This window comes from Pseudorca crassidens, chromosome 8 (genome assembly GCF_039906515.1).
Source record: "Pseudorca crassidens isolate mPseCra1 chromosome 8, mPseCra1.hap1, whole genome shotgun sequence".
NCBI classification, from domain to species: domain Eukaryota; kingdom Metazoa; phylum Chordata; class Mammalia; order Artiodactyla; family Delphinidae; genus Pseudorca; species Pseudorca crassidens.
In genome coordinates this window covers 14,394,823-14,411,997 of record NC_090303.1, presented here as the reverse complement: position 1 = coordinate 14,411,997, position 17,175 = coordinate 14,394,823, and the positions used below count along the sequence as shown (strand labels likewise).

The 17,175-nt window shown below is 37.3% G+C and overlaps 1 protein-coding gene across 7 annotated transcripts in view; it reads left to right on the top strand.

Annotated features, from left to right (window-relative positions):
- Positions 1-17,175, top strand: part of SUGCT (succinyl-CoA:glutarate-CoA transferase) — a 681,818-nt gene that overhangs the window by 281,324 nt on the left and 383,319 nt on the right. The gene's annotated exons all lie outside the window — the stretch shown is intronic.

The following is a 17,175-nucleotide window of genomic DNA, read 5'->3' as shown; positions in this document are numbered from 1 at the left end:
TTTTCATCTTTTCCCTTGGAATGAAATATTTCTTCTGTTGATGTGTGAGCTATGGGTTGGTTAAATTATATAAGAGAGGACTTTTTAGAAGGGCATGGCTGTTGTTTTAAAATACTGAAGCACTGTTATGGGGAAGAACATGAGGCTCCTCAGGACTCAGCAAGGATCAATAGTAGGAAGTTTCCAGGGGCAGATTCTAGGATGAATGTGAACATTTGCTCTAACATTTACAGCACTGGTTCTTACCTGGAAGGGATCTTAGAATCTCTGACAGGGCAAGGAGACTAGTGTGAGTGGAATTAGGGAAAATGAGAAAGCGCAGAAAGATTGGGAAGCTGGAATTCTTATTAAGAGATTCCCAAATATGAGGTGAGTTGCTTCTGAAAGTGCTGTCTTCCCTGGCTGAGAACCTCCTCTACTGTATGCCTGCCAAAGCAGGTTGGATGACCACTCTTCTGGGTTTCAAAGATTGGAGGCAATTGCCAGAAAAATTCATTCCGCCTCTGGGATCCTTTGAAATCAGAAATAGCATTGTATAGCCTATAACTTTTTCTTTATGCCATTTTCATGTTAGTGTATTATGTACAGTAACAAAATAATGTTCTTTTTTGTAAGGCTATTCATGAAGACACCAGATGAGAAAATGGGTAGATTTGTGAAGCAGTAGATTTTCATACTTCATTTGAAAATTTCCTTTGTTTAATATATTTAAATTACATTCAGTGGAGACATATTAAAAACAGGAAAATGAAGGAGAAGTTGCAGGCTTGCATTTAATGGTGTGTTGCTTTCTATTACCATATACTTGGAGTTAGATTATGTATGATATGATGCTGATGGTCTAAATGTGCATTTTAAGTGGCTTTTGGGAACTAGAGAGGTGGACCTCATAAATCACTCGGGTGATACGTTTTAATCCAGTGCAAGACTGTGAGGAAGTAATGAAAAGATGTGTGTTGGTCAGGAGATAAGAGGTTAAACTTTGCCCAGGAAAAGGAATACAAATTGAATTATAAATGATTGTTTTTTGAGCTAAAAATGGCACCTTATTAGTGTCTGTAAGGAAACCTGTCCAATTTTCTTAAAATAATAGCCTTGAACTTCTGGGAAGATGGTGGTGGCTGTGGTAGATAGTTTTTGGATCTTCCCAAATCTCTCCTTAAAAATAGAGCTACATTTTAGTGAACAAAATGAGAAAAACATGGAAAACAAAAAAATGACAAGGAATCCTCTTGAATTCCAAAGTAGAAGTGAGTGGGAACAAACCATCAAAAGCCATGCGATCTGAACAATATCAGCATTTGTAAGAGGAAAAATAGAGGTGTCAAAATCATCTACAGATATTCTTTGGAAAGCACAGGGCAATTCTGAGAATAGCAACTAAAACTAGGCGGTGAGTGCAGGGGGTCTCTGGGAACATCTGAAGAGACTGGGGCAGTATAGCCTCTATGAATTCTTGAAAACCACCCTCCAGGAGAGGGCTTCACATTGAGAAACTTCAGGGAGTGAAGTAAAAATTGCAGCAGGGTATGGATAAGAGAGATAAGGCCAGAGAAGATACAGATAAAAGTGACAGAGGCGAATAGAGCCAGGAAATTTGTAAAAGTAAGCCTACCATATATTTCTTTAACACTACACACACACACACCACACACCACACACATACACACACACACACACACACACAAAACTAAGAAAGATTTCTATGAAGTTAGCAAGGCTATTTGAGCCAAGCCTTCTTCTAAAAGTTCAGGAAAACTAATTTTACATAAAAAAGAAAAAGCAAGAGAAAAGTGCTGAGATCAAATCGTACACAAAGTTATTATAAGAATTTAAAAAGGGAATAAACAGAATAATATTTCTATAGGTAATGAAAACATGCCATAAAGACATGCCTATACAATAGATAAAAAGGAACAAAAAAATTAAAAATGATATAGGACATTAAAAAAACGAACTTGACTCAGAATTAGAAAAACACAGAAATTAAGCAAAAGAACTCAGGAAAATATTAAAACACAAAAGGATAAAAAAATCAAGATTAAATTAGAAGGCACGCAAGAGTGAATCAACAAGAGATAATTCTTCAGGAAAACAGAGAGTGAAAATAAAGACAATTTAAAAAATTAAAAGGTAGTGGAAAAATATATTTCAAACAAGAATTGGAGGAAAAGTGTCAAATGTTGAAGAGAGTGACAAAAATCTACCACATGAATAATAGGAGTTTCAGAGGAACAAAACCAAAGCAGGGAACAGAACAAATGCTAGAAACACTAGGATGTCTATAATTACTGGAAGCATCAGCTAATATATATAATGTTATAAGAGACATTTTCAGTATATAAAACCATAATAATATTATCTATGTTTCCACACTTTTAAGATAGTCACTAAAATTTGAGGAAACTTCATGGAATTAAAAAAGTAAAGGATTGGGCTTCCCTGGTGGCGCAGTGTTTGAGAGTCCGCCTGCCGATGCAGGGGACATGGGTTCGTGTCCCAGTCCGGGAAGATCCCACATGCTGTGGAGTGGCTGGGCCCGTGAGCCATGGCCGCTGAGCCTGTGCGTTCGGAGCCTGTGCTCGGCAACGGGAGAGGCCACAGCAGTGAGAGGCCCATGTACCGCAAAAACAACAACAACAAAAAAGTAAAGGATTTGAAGCTACTGAAAATAAAAATGAAATAGTCCACCATGTATCTGAGAAAACTGACTCCCCCCTAAATCAATGCTAAAACATAGTAAGACAGAGTAAAATTATTGGACTTCAAAGAAAAAAAAATCCTTCAGGCATTTAGGCAAAAAGAACACATAACTTACAAGGGAACGAACATTAAATTATGAGGTTTTTTTTCAGGAGCAACACTTTATGCCAGAAAAAAAGGGAGTAATATTTTTAAGACACTCAAAGAAAGAAAACCAAGGATTTTTATAACCACCAAATCTGACCTTCAAGTATAAAGGATACAAATTGTTGTTAATATGCAAGCATTGACTAATCTGCTAAAGGATAAGCTTCAGATAAGGAAAATGACTGAGAGATAATGACCTAATGACTGGTGGTGAGATATATATATATATATATCTATATATATCTATATATCTAAATGAGACTCATAGGGAAAGAGGATAATATGCAGTGGCTATATATTCTGACCATGTAGAAACATAAATATGGTATGTTAAGCATGAGGGTGGAAGTGGGGTAGCATAATCAAAATTTTTTACAGAATCATAACTGGTTTTGGTAGGATTAAGATAGTTATTCGAGATTATTGTTTATGTGCTGTAGAATAAAGCAAATGAGTAATCATGGGATATTCTAATTCTATTATCACCTATGTCCTTGAGAACCAGAATTATTCTAAGAATTCTGTAGACTATAAATAAAAGTTTAAGGTAAATATCAATATAAAACTGGTGTAACATTCTTAATATAAAAGGCCTTTTACACATTAATAAGAAAAAGGAAAACTCAATATATAATTGTTGGAAGAATATAATCAGGCATTTTATAAAGCAAGATAAACAGATAGTCAAAAGCATTAGTTTTAGCATTTTGCCTTAATTTTTGTATATGGTGTTAGGTAAGGGTCCAACTTCTTCATTCTTTTGCATGTAGATATACTATATCAGTTTTCCCAGCATCATTTGTTGAAAAAACTGTCCTTTTCCCCATTGAATGGCTTTGGCACTCTTGTCAGAAATCACTTGACCATAAATGTGTGGGTTCATTTCTGGACTCCCTCTTCTATTCCATTAGTCTATATGTCTGTCTTTATGCCAATACCATACCCTTTTGATTACTGTAGCTTTGTGGTAAGTTTTGAAATCACAAAGTGTGATTTTTTGTTTTGTTCTTTTTTTTCAGGATTGTTTTTGCTATTTGGGGTCTCTTGAGGTTGTGTATTGAATTTTAGGATTGGTTTTTCTATTTCTGCAAAAAATCGTCATTGGGGTTTTAGGGATTCCATTGAATCTATAGGTTGCTTTGCGTAAATTGATATCTTAACAATATTAAGTCTTCCAATTCATGAACATGGCATGTTTCCACTTACTTATGTCTAATTTCTTTCAGCAATGTTTTGTAATTTTTATTCAGCCTTAAAAAGGATGAAAATAGGGCTTCCCTGGTGGCGCAGTGGTTGAGAGTCCTCCTGCCAATGCAGGGGACACGGGTTCGTACCCTGGTCCGGGAGGATCCCTCATGCCGCGGAGCGGCTGGGCCCGTGAGCAATGGCCGCTGAGCCTGTGCATCCAGAGCCTGTGCTCCGCAACAGGAGAGGCCACAACAGTGAGAGGCCTGTGTACTGCAAAAAGAAAAAAAAAAAGGAAGAAAATATGCTACAATGTGAATGAACCTTGAAGACATTATGTTAAGACACATATTATATGATTCCACCTATAAGAGGTACTTAGAGTGGTCAAAATCATAGAGACAGAAAGTATAATGGTGGTTGCCAGGGATCGGGGGAAGGGAAGAATGGGGATTTATTGTTTAATAGGTATAGAATTTCAGTTTTACAAGATGAAAAGAGTTATGGGGACAGATGGTGGTGATGGCTGCACAACAATGTGAATGTATACCACTGAACTGTACACTTGAAACGGTTAAGATGGTAAATTTTATGTTATGCGTATTTTAACACAGTCAAAAGGGGAAAAAACCATTGTGATCTCTTAAATTTTTAAGAAATATAAATTCATACAACATGCTAAACGATATGCATAAATCAAAATTATTTCTGTGTGGTAAGGTTATAGTTGATTTTGTTTCTTCTTTTGTGCCTGTTGACATTTAAATATTTTTCTACAATAATTATGTATTGCTTTATTAGTAGTCTTTTTTTAAAATAAATTTATTTACTTTTACTTATTTTTTTTTGGCTGTGTTGGGTCTTCGTTGCTGCACACGGGCTTTCTCTAGCTGCAGCGAGAGGGGGCTACTCTTCGTTGTGGTGCGCAGGCTTCTCATTGCGGTTGCTTCTCTTGTTGTGAAGCACAGGCCCTAGAGCGCGCGGGCTTCAGTAGTTGTGGCATGTGGGCTCAGTCGTTGTGGCTCGCGGGCTCTAGAGCGCAGGCTCAGTAGTTGTGGCGCATGGGCTTAGCTGCCTCGTGGCATGTGGGATCTTCCTGGACCAGGGTTCGAACCCGTGTCCCCTGAATTGGCAGGCAGAGTCCCAACCACTGTGCCACCAGGGAAGTCCCTATTAGTAGTCTTTTACAAAGAGATCTTGATTCAAGAGGCTTATTTTTTGATATAAGGAGCCCTGCTGTGAGGTATTGCTGGACCTTGGCAGTGTGGGCAACTTTCCCGCATCATATTTGCAGTGGTGCTGAGCCCCTACTGAGGCTGTAGGGACAGTCACAGCAATGCTGGTCAGTCCAAACCATTATCATACATGATCCACTCTTCATTTAAAATCTGTGCAAAGCAGAACATGTTTTGGAACTGTGAGTGATCATTAGTATGGACCTGAATTATTAATGTGGTGATAATAATTAGTCTGACTCGTAAGACATAGTGGCTCATCAGCTTAGTAAGTGTCCTGTTGTATTTAAGAGCAAGTTGTATGAAAAGTCCGTAATGACCCTGCACTAGAAAGCAGTGGTTGGAGTCCCTGGATGGACTCTTTTACCATCTTTTGTGTGGCCTGTGAATCGACATGCAGACAAAGGAGAGAGCTAGTGAATACTAGCGGGGAAAAAAAAAGATAACTTTAACCATAATTTATTAGTAATATGTAGAGATAAATTCCTAAGAGGAAATAAGGTCTAAGGAAATTACAGGAAATATTAAATCTGTGATTCTGTTTACGGTAGAAACGCCGACCAACAAATTCCAGCTGTTTCTCTGTGGGTTATAGAAGTGTCACAGGCTATTTATAGTTGCTGCATTGTAGACTCCAGCCTGGTTGTTATGGAATCCCATTGGTTTGGTTTGGGTTTACTCAGATTTGTCCAAAGACACATTTCCTATAGGCAATATATTTATGGAATGTAGCCCTGTACCAAATTTTTGTTTCTATAACTTCTATTCTGGTTTCTTCCTCTTCCTGCCAAGTTTGCCTCCCCAGAAATGTTAGTGTAGTATTATTTATTTAACACTTATGTACCACTTAATTGTACAATTACACTGTTCTAAATACCTTCAAAGTATTAATTCATCTAATTCCTCATGACAAAGTTAAGAGCTAGATACTGTTTCTTAAACCAACACAAAAACCAAAAACCTTAAAGGACAAGAATCATAATTTGTCTACATTAAAGTTAATTTTTTCTACATGAAAAAATAAATACTGATAAGCCAAAAGACAAGCTATAGTCTAGGAGAAGAAATTTGCAATGCATGTAACTAATAAAGGATTTGTATCTAGATTATGCAAATGTTCTTATAAGTCAATAAGGAAAGAAAAGCACTTCATCTGAAAAAGGGGCAAAGGATATGAAGAGGAAAGAAACAAAAGAAAAACAAAAGTCTAATAGCCTTTAAGCTTATGAAAAAATGGTTAATTTCTCCAGTTGGGAGAAATACAACTTAAAGTAACCGTGAGATACCATTCCACCTCTATCTGATTGGCAAAACTTTCTTCTGACCGTAAAAGTTGGTGAGAATATGGAGCATGGTAGAAGCAGATATTGACATCAACCACATCGCAGAGCAGTTTGGCAAAATCGAAGACAGCTGACAATGTGCCTGCTTTATGACTCAGCAGTTCTACCTCTGTATATATACCTTGGGGAATCAATCCCATATGACCAAACAGAGAAATGTATAAGGTTCCACTGAAGCATTGTATGCAATAGTAAGAAATTGAAAACAATTGATCATTAATAGGAGGAAAGATAAATTGTGGAATATTCACACAGGGATGTGCCCAGTGGGTAAAATAAATGAGTCAAATCTATATGCATGCAGATGTATAGATCTTGAAATTAAAATGTTCAATAAGAATAGCAAGTTGCAGGGTAAAGGTTAAAAACACACAACATGATACTTTATAAGGCCTATGGATTCATCTAAACAGATACACAGATATGTAATATAAGTGCAGTAGCATGAACAGAGAGATGCACAAGATCTCTAGGATGGTGGTTACTTCTGACATGAAGAAAAACGGGAAAAAAGGTCAAGGAGAGGCACCAAAGGGGCTTTGCCTGTATCTGTAACATTTTGTTTCTTAAAGATATGAAGCAAATATGCTAAGACTCATTAACAATGTGAGTGGGTGAGGGCACATAAGTATTTATGTTATTTCCTTCTCTATACTTTTTATTCCTATACTTTTTGGCATATTTGAAATATTTCACAACAGTAAAATAAATAAGTTTAATAATTTTTTTTTGTATTTACCTATATTTTTGCTTACTATCTTCCTTCTTCTTTTCTTTTTAACATCTTTATTGGAGTATAATTGCTTTACAATGGTGTGTTAGTTTCTGCTGTATAACAAAGCGAATCAGCTATATATATATATACATATAGCCCCATATCTCCTCCCTCTTGCGTCTCCCTCCCACTCTCCCTATCCTACCCCTCTAGGTGGTCACAAAGCACCGAGCTGATCTCCCTGTGCTATAAACTAACTCTAGTGGCTAATACTCCTAACTTTCCTTTTAAAAACCTTTGGGGAGAATTCCCTGGTTAGGACTCTGCACTTCCACTGCAGGGCGCCCAGATTTGATCCCTGGGGTTGGGAACTAAGATCCTGCATGCCACATGGGGTGGCCAAAAAAGAAAAAAAGAGACATTGAGTAAAATAGACAGTACTTGGAGAAGAAGAATACTTCAGAAACAACCATAATTTTAAAAAAAAGTCTTTGGGAAGCATTGCTATGATATTGACATAAACTCATCCCAAAACTTTTATGTTATATGGACAGTATGTCTTTCCACAGTTTTGTATTCACTTCTCACTGGCTTACAGAGTAATGGATTTTGTAATTCTCCAATGCTTTTGTTCAGTCTCTGCAAGATATTTATTTAGCTTTCTGGGTTTTTCACAAAATTATTTTGAATTTAAAGACACACGTTTCTGGGTCTAGTTTTCTGTATATCAAGAAGGTGGTGTGTTAGGAGAGCTTTGTCTCCACTATCCTGGAGAGCCACCCTCATGGTCTAATAGGGGAGTCCACCATTGTAGTTGTATTTTATTTGTTTAAGGGGATGGAACTAATATGTGCAAATTTAAAAAGATTGATGGGTTTTGGGTTTCGGGTGTATAAACATCCAAACTTATTTTCAGAACTCTGTAGTTGGCAAGTCCACAACTCTACCGTAGAGATAGTATAGCAACAAGACAGGTATACCTTTCTACTTATGCATAAATATACAAAACTTTTTTGAAAGTTGATTCATATTTCCAATTATATGAAGAAATCATTGTGTGAATTAAAGAATACTTTTGTAACATAAAGTCATATTCTAATATGTTAGTATGTTACATTTGAATTTTCCTATAAAACCTCTATGAAAAGACAACTAACTAGACTCCAAATTGGAGCCCTGAAATTTTATGTGGGAAAATGCCAGGATTCAAAGATTTAGAATATTACCAAAGAATCTCCTTGAAATCCTTTTCTGTTCTGACCCAAAAGTGGAGAAGAGTTCATGAAACCAAGAGGGATATGATTTCATTTTTGCCCCACACTTACCCTATTTTCTGCTCCGGAAACTTGAAAAGTCATGGAGGAAAGTGTCATTGAGCATCTCATAAAGTCTAGCAAGAGATAAGGGTAAAGAAAACCTTTCATTTGCTCCAAGTTGCTGTCATTGACTGTTTTTTTTTTTTTTTTAACATCTTTATTGGAGTATAATTGCTTTACAATGTTGTGTTAGTTGCTGCTGTATAACAAAGTGAATCAGCTATATGTGTACCTATATCCCCATATCCCCTCCCTCTTGCGTCTCCCTCCCACCCTCCCCATTCCATCCCTCTAAGAAGGCACCAGATTTTGTCCAGGGAGCACCCTGGGCCTTTTAGGGAAATGAGGCCTTGTCCAGGTAAGGACACAGCATGAGCCATAGCAGGCATTTTCTTTTATCACTGATAGGAATCGAAGCCTTGGACTTTGTCTTAACCATTAGAATGAGGCAAAAATACAAGATCTTTAACTTCTGTGGCTTTTCCACAAGCTATATTGATGTTGGTACCTCTTTAAATTGTTTCAACCATGCTGATTGTTAGCCTGGTAAAATGTGTTTATTTTATTACTCCCTGCCTAGTTTGAAATCTCTGTATTGTCACTCCCTCCTATGGGATCTCTAAGTGTAATGAAGACTGATGGGGATTCCTGACACTGGTGTCATCACCAATCCCCCAGAGGCTTCAGTGCAAACACTGATATTTTCTAGAATAAGAAATGAATAAACAACAGCAAAGTAACATGTTAATATATTTTAGAACTCCCAAAAGCTTAGACTTAAATTTTTAGAATTGAGAGATTATTGATATATATTATATATTATTAGTTTTAGGTGTACAACATAGGAATGATTTGATATTAGTATGCTTAGACCTTTATAATCAGAAAATATTTGAGCTATGATCAGCAAAATGTAGGAGTTGCTATATAAATTGTTAAAATTCCTTCCTTGGATTTGAAGTTACAGACATATTTTATTATTGTATTCATTTTTGTTATGTGACCTTACAACTAAGTAAATACCATTTTGAGTACTTACTACATGCTAGGTGATGTGCTAAGCAATTTACAACTGATTATAATTTCCTTAGAACAGAAGAGAAAATTGGAGCTCAGAGAAGTTAAACAACTTTACTCATGGTCACAAAGTTAGGTGAGCTTAGGATTAAAAATCAAGCTTGTCTTTTCAATAAATTTTATTTATTGATTATCGTTTATAAATGGCAACAGTGTATTATAGTGAGATGAGCTCTGAGCCTGAAATGTGGACTTGAGTGTGAGTCTCAATTTTTTCATCTTCAAAATAAGAGTAATGAGTCCTTTCTCATAGAGTTCTTGAAAGGCTGAGATTAAAAAATGGTGGCCAATATTATGAGACCTTATCAGACCACAGGGTTGATCAGTTGTTGGTGGGAAGGAAGTCACGAATAGTTGGAACCCAGACAACTTACCCAGTATAGAGTTAACCTCCCTTCCTCCCCCAGCTCTGGGGCAAACAGTAGCTGAATTGCCAATGGCCTAAGGGTGGCACTGTGTGCTAGATTTGACTGGATTGACACTGACATCTATTGGGTCTACCCTACTGAAGGAGCATTGACAAAGACCAGTTCAAGACCTCACCAGCTTATAGCTTCGAGCCTTCTGATCCATACACTTCTGCTCAACTTCTCTGTGCCCTAGTTTCCTCAACCATGAGGATCATAAACCTCACCTCATGGGATTATGAGGACAAGAAATAATATATGCCAAGTATTTCTTGTGGTGTCCAGTACATATTATCATATTATAAAAGGCTCTCAGTTAACAGTAGCACTAAGATGCTGTACTGCCTTTTCAAGCCCTTTGTCGGACAGGTCTTCAGCAGCACATCACTCACAAAACTTTGTCTGATCTGCTCTCCTGCACTCTGCTGCCCAGGGTCAGGCAGTAGAAAGTGGTGGTTAACACATGAGCTTTGGACTCAGGATAGTCTTCCAGCTTGACTACTTCATGTTGATACAAGTTGAAAAGGCTACTTAAACTCTCTAAATCTCGGTTTGCTCCATCTTTAAAATGAGCATGATAATGGTGCCTACCTAACAGGATTGTTATGAGAATTAAATGAAGTAATGTTTGTAATCTGCTTAGCACAGAGCCTTGCAACTGGTAAATGTTTAATAAATGTTTGCTTTGATTTGAAAAAATTGTGAACGTTTTTAATTGATGTTTTTATTAAGGTCATATAGATAGGAGGTGCTGGGGCTGTGACTCAATCCCAAATCTATCCACATCTCATGCCTGTTCTATTGTAGCACACTTCTTGTGTTTGGATACTTCCAGTAACAACTGCCAGTATGGTCCCTATTACTAGAAATATTTTCAGTATACATAATATGATGACTTTGTAGGATCATAGAAAACAATAGATGATTTTTAAGATCTTTTGAATTCCTGGGATCTTATGATTCTCTGGATCATAGGAAGTCCCTAAATTGAAACATTATGTCTGAAGCATTTACTTGTAAATTAGTCTTTGGGAACTAGTGATCTATTTTCCATAAGACATACTTCTATACAGAATTTAGAGACCAGTGTAGAAAAAGAAGGAAAAGGAGGTGCTGTGATATTACATTTAAAGCTAAGGGCCTCGGGCTTCCCTGATGGCGCAGTGGTTGAGAGTCCGCCTGCCGATGCAGGGGACACGGGTTCGTGCCCCGGTCCGGGAAGATCCTACATGCCGCAGAGCGGCTGGGCCCATGAGCCATGGCCGCTGAGCCTGCGCGTCCGGAGCCTGTGCTCCGCAATGGGAGAGACCACAACAGTGAGAGGCCCGCATATCACACACACACAAAAAAAGCTAAGGGCCTCAAATTGTCTTCCTTCTCCCAACCTCAGTATCTGAATAAAACTAGTCTCAGCAAGGTTTCAGGAGAAGATACTCCACCCCACTAATTCAAGCTAATGTGACTGAGACGAAACCGAGGGTAGTTATCAGTTAGCCATTGATAAGTGGTGACTTGTGACCTGCCTTCACTGGTTAGGCTTACTTTGATTGTTTCTATAAAAGCTTGTATGTCCTCCAAGGGTCACATAGCCTGGGCAATAGGATGTTTGCCCAAGTTGTTTTTGAGGAACTTGGAGTCAGCTGTGTCCAGTTTGAGCTTGAGATGATTAACACTGGTTAAGGCCTCCCACCCTCCATCTGGGCACGTGCAAATGTCCATTCGGTGACCTTTTGATGTCTGAGGGCCAGAATCTCCACCCTCACAGCATGCTAATGCTGCCGTTTTCTGAGCATGTCTCCCATGCAGAAACCCGTGGCTTGGTTGCATCTGCACAGAGCAACGATTGCCTGTCCTTTTTCTTATCTCAAATTACCTTTCTCCATGCTCCCCCTGCCTCAGTTTTTATACCATAAATATCCCCAGCCCCTCACCTTCAGGGAGACAGATTTGAGACTTTTCCCGTCTCCTGACTTGGATGCCTCAGGAATAAACCCTTTCTGTGCTGCGAACCTCATCGTCTCAGCGTTTGGCTTGCGACGCACCAGGCAAACAAACAAGACCCTCTTATTCTTCCCAAATAGTCATATATTCATTCATTTAGCAAATATTGAGTGCCAACTGTATTTTAAGTTATGGGGCTATAACAGTCAAGAAATCGTCTGTTTCTCTAGTGTGAGAGAAGGTAATGATCTTGGGGAAGGAAATAGTTGGACAGATTTGAGACATATCTAAAATGAGTGATTTATGGAAAGGGGGAAAATTGGAGGCAGTAAGTTTTTAATCAACTATTGGCATAGTCCATGTGTGATGAATCAAGGGCTTGAACTGTGGTAGTAATAGTGGCAATAGAGGAATAAAACTTAACTTTTGAAAAGTTGATTCTACAGGGCAATTATGTATAAATGATAAATGATGAGAAGAAGGAGTTCCAGATTTAGCCAAGGGTTTGAGTTCAGGCAAGGGAGAATATTAGGTTTATGGGGCAAATGGAAATTTTAATCATCCATGGGCAAGTCGTGTTTATGGGGATGATACTACATCTGAGTGGAAATATTCTATGGTAACTAGAAAAGGGGAACTGAGGAAAGGTCAGGGCTAGAAATAATAGATTTGGGTATCATCTGTGTAGAGATGACAGGATTACTTAAGTGCTTAAAAGAAAATGAAGAATATTGGGACTGGAAGGAAAAGGTAAAAGAATTAATTAAAAAAAACCCAGAAATGGCCAAAGGGGTATTAAAAATCCAAGAAGGTATCATAGGACCTAAAGATAAGATAGTCAACAGTGTCAAATACTGCACAGAAAGCAAGTGGGATTCGGACTGTGAACAAAATATTGGCAGACCCAAGTGGTCACTGGAGACCCTTGGAGACTGGGTAAGAAAAGGTGTTGGTGGCCAAGTCATATATCAGAGGCTCAAGCAGTAATGATAGGTTGGAAACATAAATAGGATAGTAACAAAAAAGGGTAAGAATGCCTGGAAAACTTATTTTTTCAAACAAAAACTTATTATTTCTGGTTGACAGTAATATGGAAGATATTGATGGAGAGGCAGGTTTAAGAAGCATCAGAGGGAGACAGCATGGTGCCTCCTGTCAAGTTTCTTTTTCTCTAGTCTCATCGATATCCTTCCCTTCTCTGTATCAATGCTGATTATGTCAGTCCCCTACTGAAAGACCTCTCTGGGTTCCTCATTGCCAGTGGAAATCCAATATCCTTAGCATAGCTCACCAGATGCCGCACGCTCTTGGTTCTAACCTCCCTTTTCCATTTCCTCTTTTGCCGCTCAAGGCACAGGAAATTTCACATTCTTTCCAGATTGAGTCTTTGTACACATTGCTTTTTCTGCCTGGAAGATCCTTCTTCCCACCCTTCCCGTGGAAAATTCTAACTCATCCTTCAACACCTGGCTCAAATGTCACCTCATTTTTGAATGCTTTCCTGACTCCCCAGGCCCAGTGCAGGTCTCCCTCTTTGGTGCTTCGACTGCAAGTTGTTCATTCATATTTTTGTCTCAGCATCCTGCACTGTAATTCATAAATTTCGATAGCTCTGTTCTCCATTAGACTATATGATCTCTGAATACGATGACTGTCTCTTTTTTATCATTGTAATCCCCATGACTGGCACAAAAGAAAACTCTTGCTAAAAGCATCAGGAATGAATGAGTGAGTATTAATGTAAAGAGATATATCATGAGGTATATAGGATGAAAGTGAAGAAGCATCTTAGTGCTAAGCAAAATAAGCCAGACACAGGAGTACAGATACTGCATGATCTCACTTATGTGTGGAATCTAAAAAAAGTCAAACTCATAGAACGATGTAGAACGGCGGTTGCCAGGGGCTAGGGTGTGCGGGAGATTGGGAGATGTTGGTCAAAGGGTACAAACTTTCAGCTGTCAGATGAAAAGTTCTGAGGATCGAATGTACAGTATTGTGATTATAGGTAATAATACTGTATCAAATACTTAAAGTTTGCTGAGAGGAGTTGCTAAGTGTTCTCACCACACACACACACATGGTAACTGTGACAGTGGTAATCATTTCACAATGTATATGTATGTTAAATCATCACATTGCTCACCTTAAAAAATCATGTTGTACAAATTAAATACATATGACTTTTATTTGTCAATCGTACCTCAAAAAAGTTGGGGTGGGCGAAGCTATATGAATTTGAGCAAGTTAATTTCTCCGAACCTGAGTTTCCTATTGGTCAAAGGAGGATAATACTTACTTTATAATGTGCTTATGAGGATAAAATCTACAAAATATAGATCAAACAATTAATGACCAGCATTTATTAATCATTAATGTTATAATTATTTTCAACTCCCACCTTCATGGCATGGATCTCTTATTAGTTGCTCTCTGGCCTTGGATTTGGCTGCAACTTTAATCCATTCTCAAAAGAGAAGAATCTTTGGTTCGTTTTCTAAGTTAAATTTTCATGTTAAGAAATTGAAACTCAAGTCTATCTTTAAGCAGCAGTGTTTCATCTGCCTAAATGATGTAATCTGATTAATAATAACCATTCGGCATCAAGTGAATTCAACAAAAATCTAGAATTAAATATATGGGTTGATTTAGTAAGTTTACAATTAAGTCTGAATTGTTTTATGAGTCTCCAAGGAACTTCCCAGAGGAGGCCGTAGCTTTGAGGCCTACTACAGTGGATCCAGGGACACCCTTCTTGTCTTATCTTCAGGATTGTGTTGCCCTGAGTGAGTTAAATCAGCTCTTTCCATTTTTTTTTTAGCAGAATTTTTGTGGTTCATAAAAACAAGCACTTACAGATTTTCTTGCGTAGATAAAGGAAAGGATTCTACATCAGATTTAGATCAAGAGATAGATTTTCAGAAGAAAATGATGGATGTGTCCTCTGGGAGTAACGGAATGCAGTGATGTTCGTCTCTGACTGATTGAGTTTAAGGCATTTGTGAACACTTCCACGCCCACACCCACTCAAATACACAAACAGTGGTCACAACTGCAGCTCCAGACGCTGCCTCTCTCCCCAGTCTCATATCCAAAGTGCATCCGTTGTTTTCCATAACATGAAATAAATCCCTCCCTTTTGTCCAGTGGTGAAAAGCTTATATAAATACTAAAACTTCAACTATTCCCCTGAGTTTCCTGTTGGCAAGCCTGCAGCTATGGGTTTGTTGAGATATTGACATACATTTTCTGTGCGGATCTTTCAGGCCGCTTGGGTGAGTCCAGTGGTGATAAATTTATGTCTTGAAAATTCATCAGAGTAACCATTATAACACTCTGTTTATGAAAACTTAAATAATTAACACCCTGATTTAAAAGGCTCCAGGTTCAAAGCGCCTCTTTTATTCTTTCAACATATATCATTCTGGTGATATATATCTATATATATCTTAGCAAGTCTCCGCCAGGAGACAACTTTAATAGTCATTGAAAAGAAAATGTGGATGCGAAGAATTGACTAATTCAAAACATATAATCTTGCATTGTGGCGTTCCCATGAAAGAATATTTTTCAATATTTAGAAGTGAAGTCTTTTATTGTGTACTAAATAGAGATAGTTAACATTACTGGGCCATAATTAATGTGTATAATGAAAAATCTTTATCATAATGGAAAGAAAAGGGGGAAGGCATTATTTTTAAAGACAAAAATCCATGCCTGGTGTAGAGTAGACGCTCCTCAGGTGGTTGTAGAATAAGTGGATGTGTGAATAGGATTAATTATACTCCTAGTGAAATGTATACTACCTTCATTAAAAATTTTTATCAGATTCTTATGTAAAAAATTTATATGATTGAACATAGTTGTTCATATAGTAGTCTGTCTTTTAGAGTATGTTAATTCAAACTTCTCTTTTCTTTTTATCTATTAGACGGCAATTAGAGAAGTGTTCTCAAAGTATTGACACTTTTTAATCTTTTTTTTAAATAGTGGAAAAAGTGCATTCCTCTGACATAATTCCCATAGAATCTGCTGATCTGAAATTAATTTTAGCTATGTCTGAGAGAGCTGAATAGAAGCCCATGAATATTAACTATTTCTACTACACTTCCACTAGCCCTCCCATATTCGTGAAGCATTTTACTTGCTGCCAATAATTTACTATAGCTAACGCTTTTTAAAAATTTCTTTTAACCTAGATTATTACTTAACTAAAAATAGTTTGCTATTTTAACAATTAACAGTTGTCAAATTCTTCATATATTACAAGCTATGAGTGTTTATTTGTCTTTGAGGATCCAAGATTTTGTTTCTGGGCTCACTGTCTTAACAGAGAACTAAAAAACAGTACATCTCATTAATGAATTAGGTCTCCTTTCCTTAAGACCTAATAGAGAAAAGAAAGGAAATCAAATAAGCTTTTGTGTCTGTGAAGTCCAATTTTAAATTATAGTAAAAATAAAACAGAGGTAAAGGACTTGGATGAATTTGAGGGTTGTTGGCTAAATTGAGGTATTAGTCTTTACATGTCTCCATTTGTTCTAATTGGTAAACCACAGTGCAAGTAAATAAGTAATTAAGTTTTTTTTTTAGGCCAGTGGTTGTGGCTGTTAATTCTGGTGTGCTTTAAGAGTAATGGAGGTAAAACATACAGCTTTCTTTTAAAACCAATTCATTAGTTTATTTTTTGTTTTGAGGAATAATTTAGCATATCTGTGTCTATCTTAACCTCATGTACTATTGCCTGAGACCTAAAAAACACTGCACAATGACGTTATACTCAAAACTTCAGTAACATTATATTATCATCATTAAATTCATCAAGTGCTCAATACCACATTTGAAGCTCAGTTAATACCATTTTCTACATAATCTCTCTTCTTCAAGGGTCTCTCTGTCAAAAAGTTCATAGGGTCAGAAATAGGAGGAATTTCAACTCTAATGGTGGATTTGCAAACAAGGGGATGGGAGTGGCTATTCTTATAACTTACAGGGCAACTCAAGTTGTTTCATATTGGCAACATTCTCTCAAAACTAGGCACAAGGAAAGTTAAAGAAACATGTTTTTGTCATTATCAGTTGCTTTCAAAGAGGGCCACAGGAGAA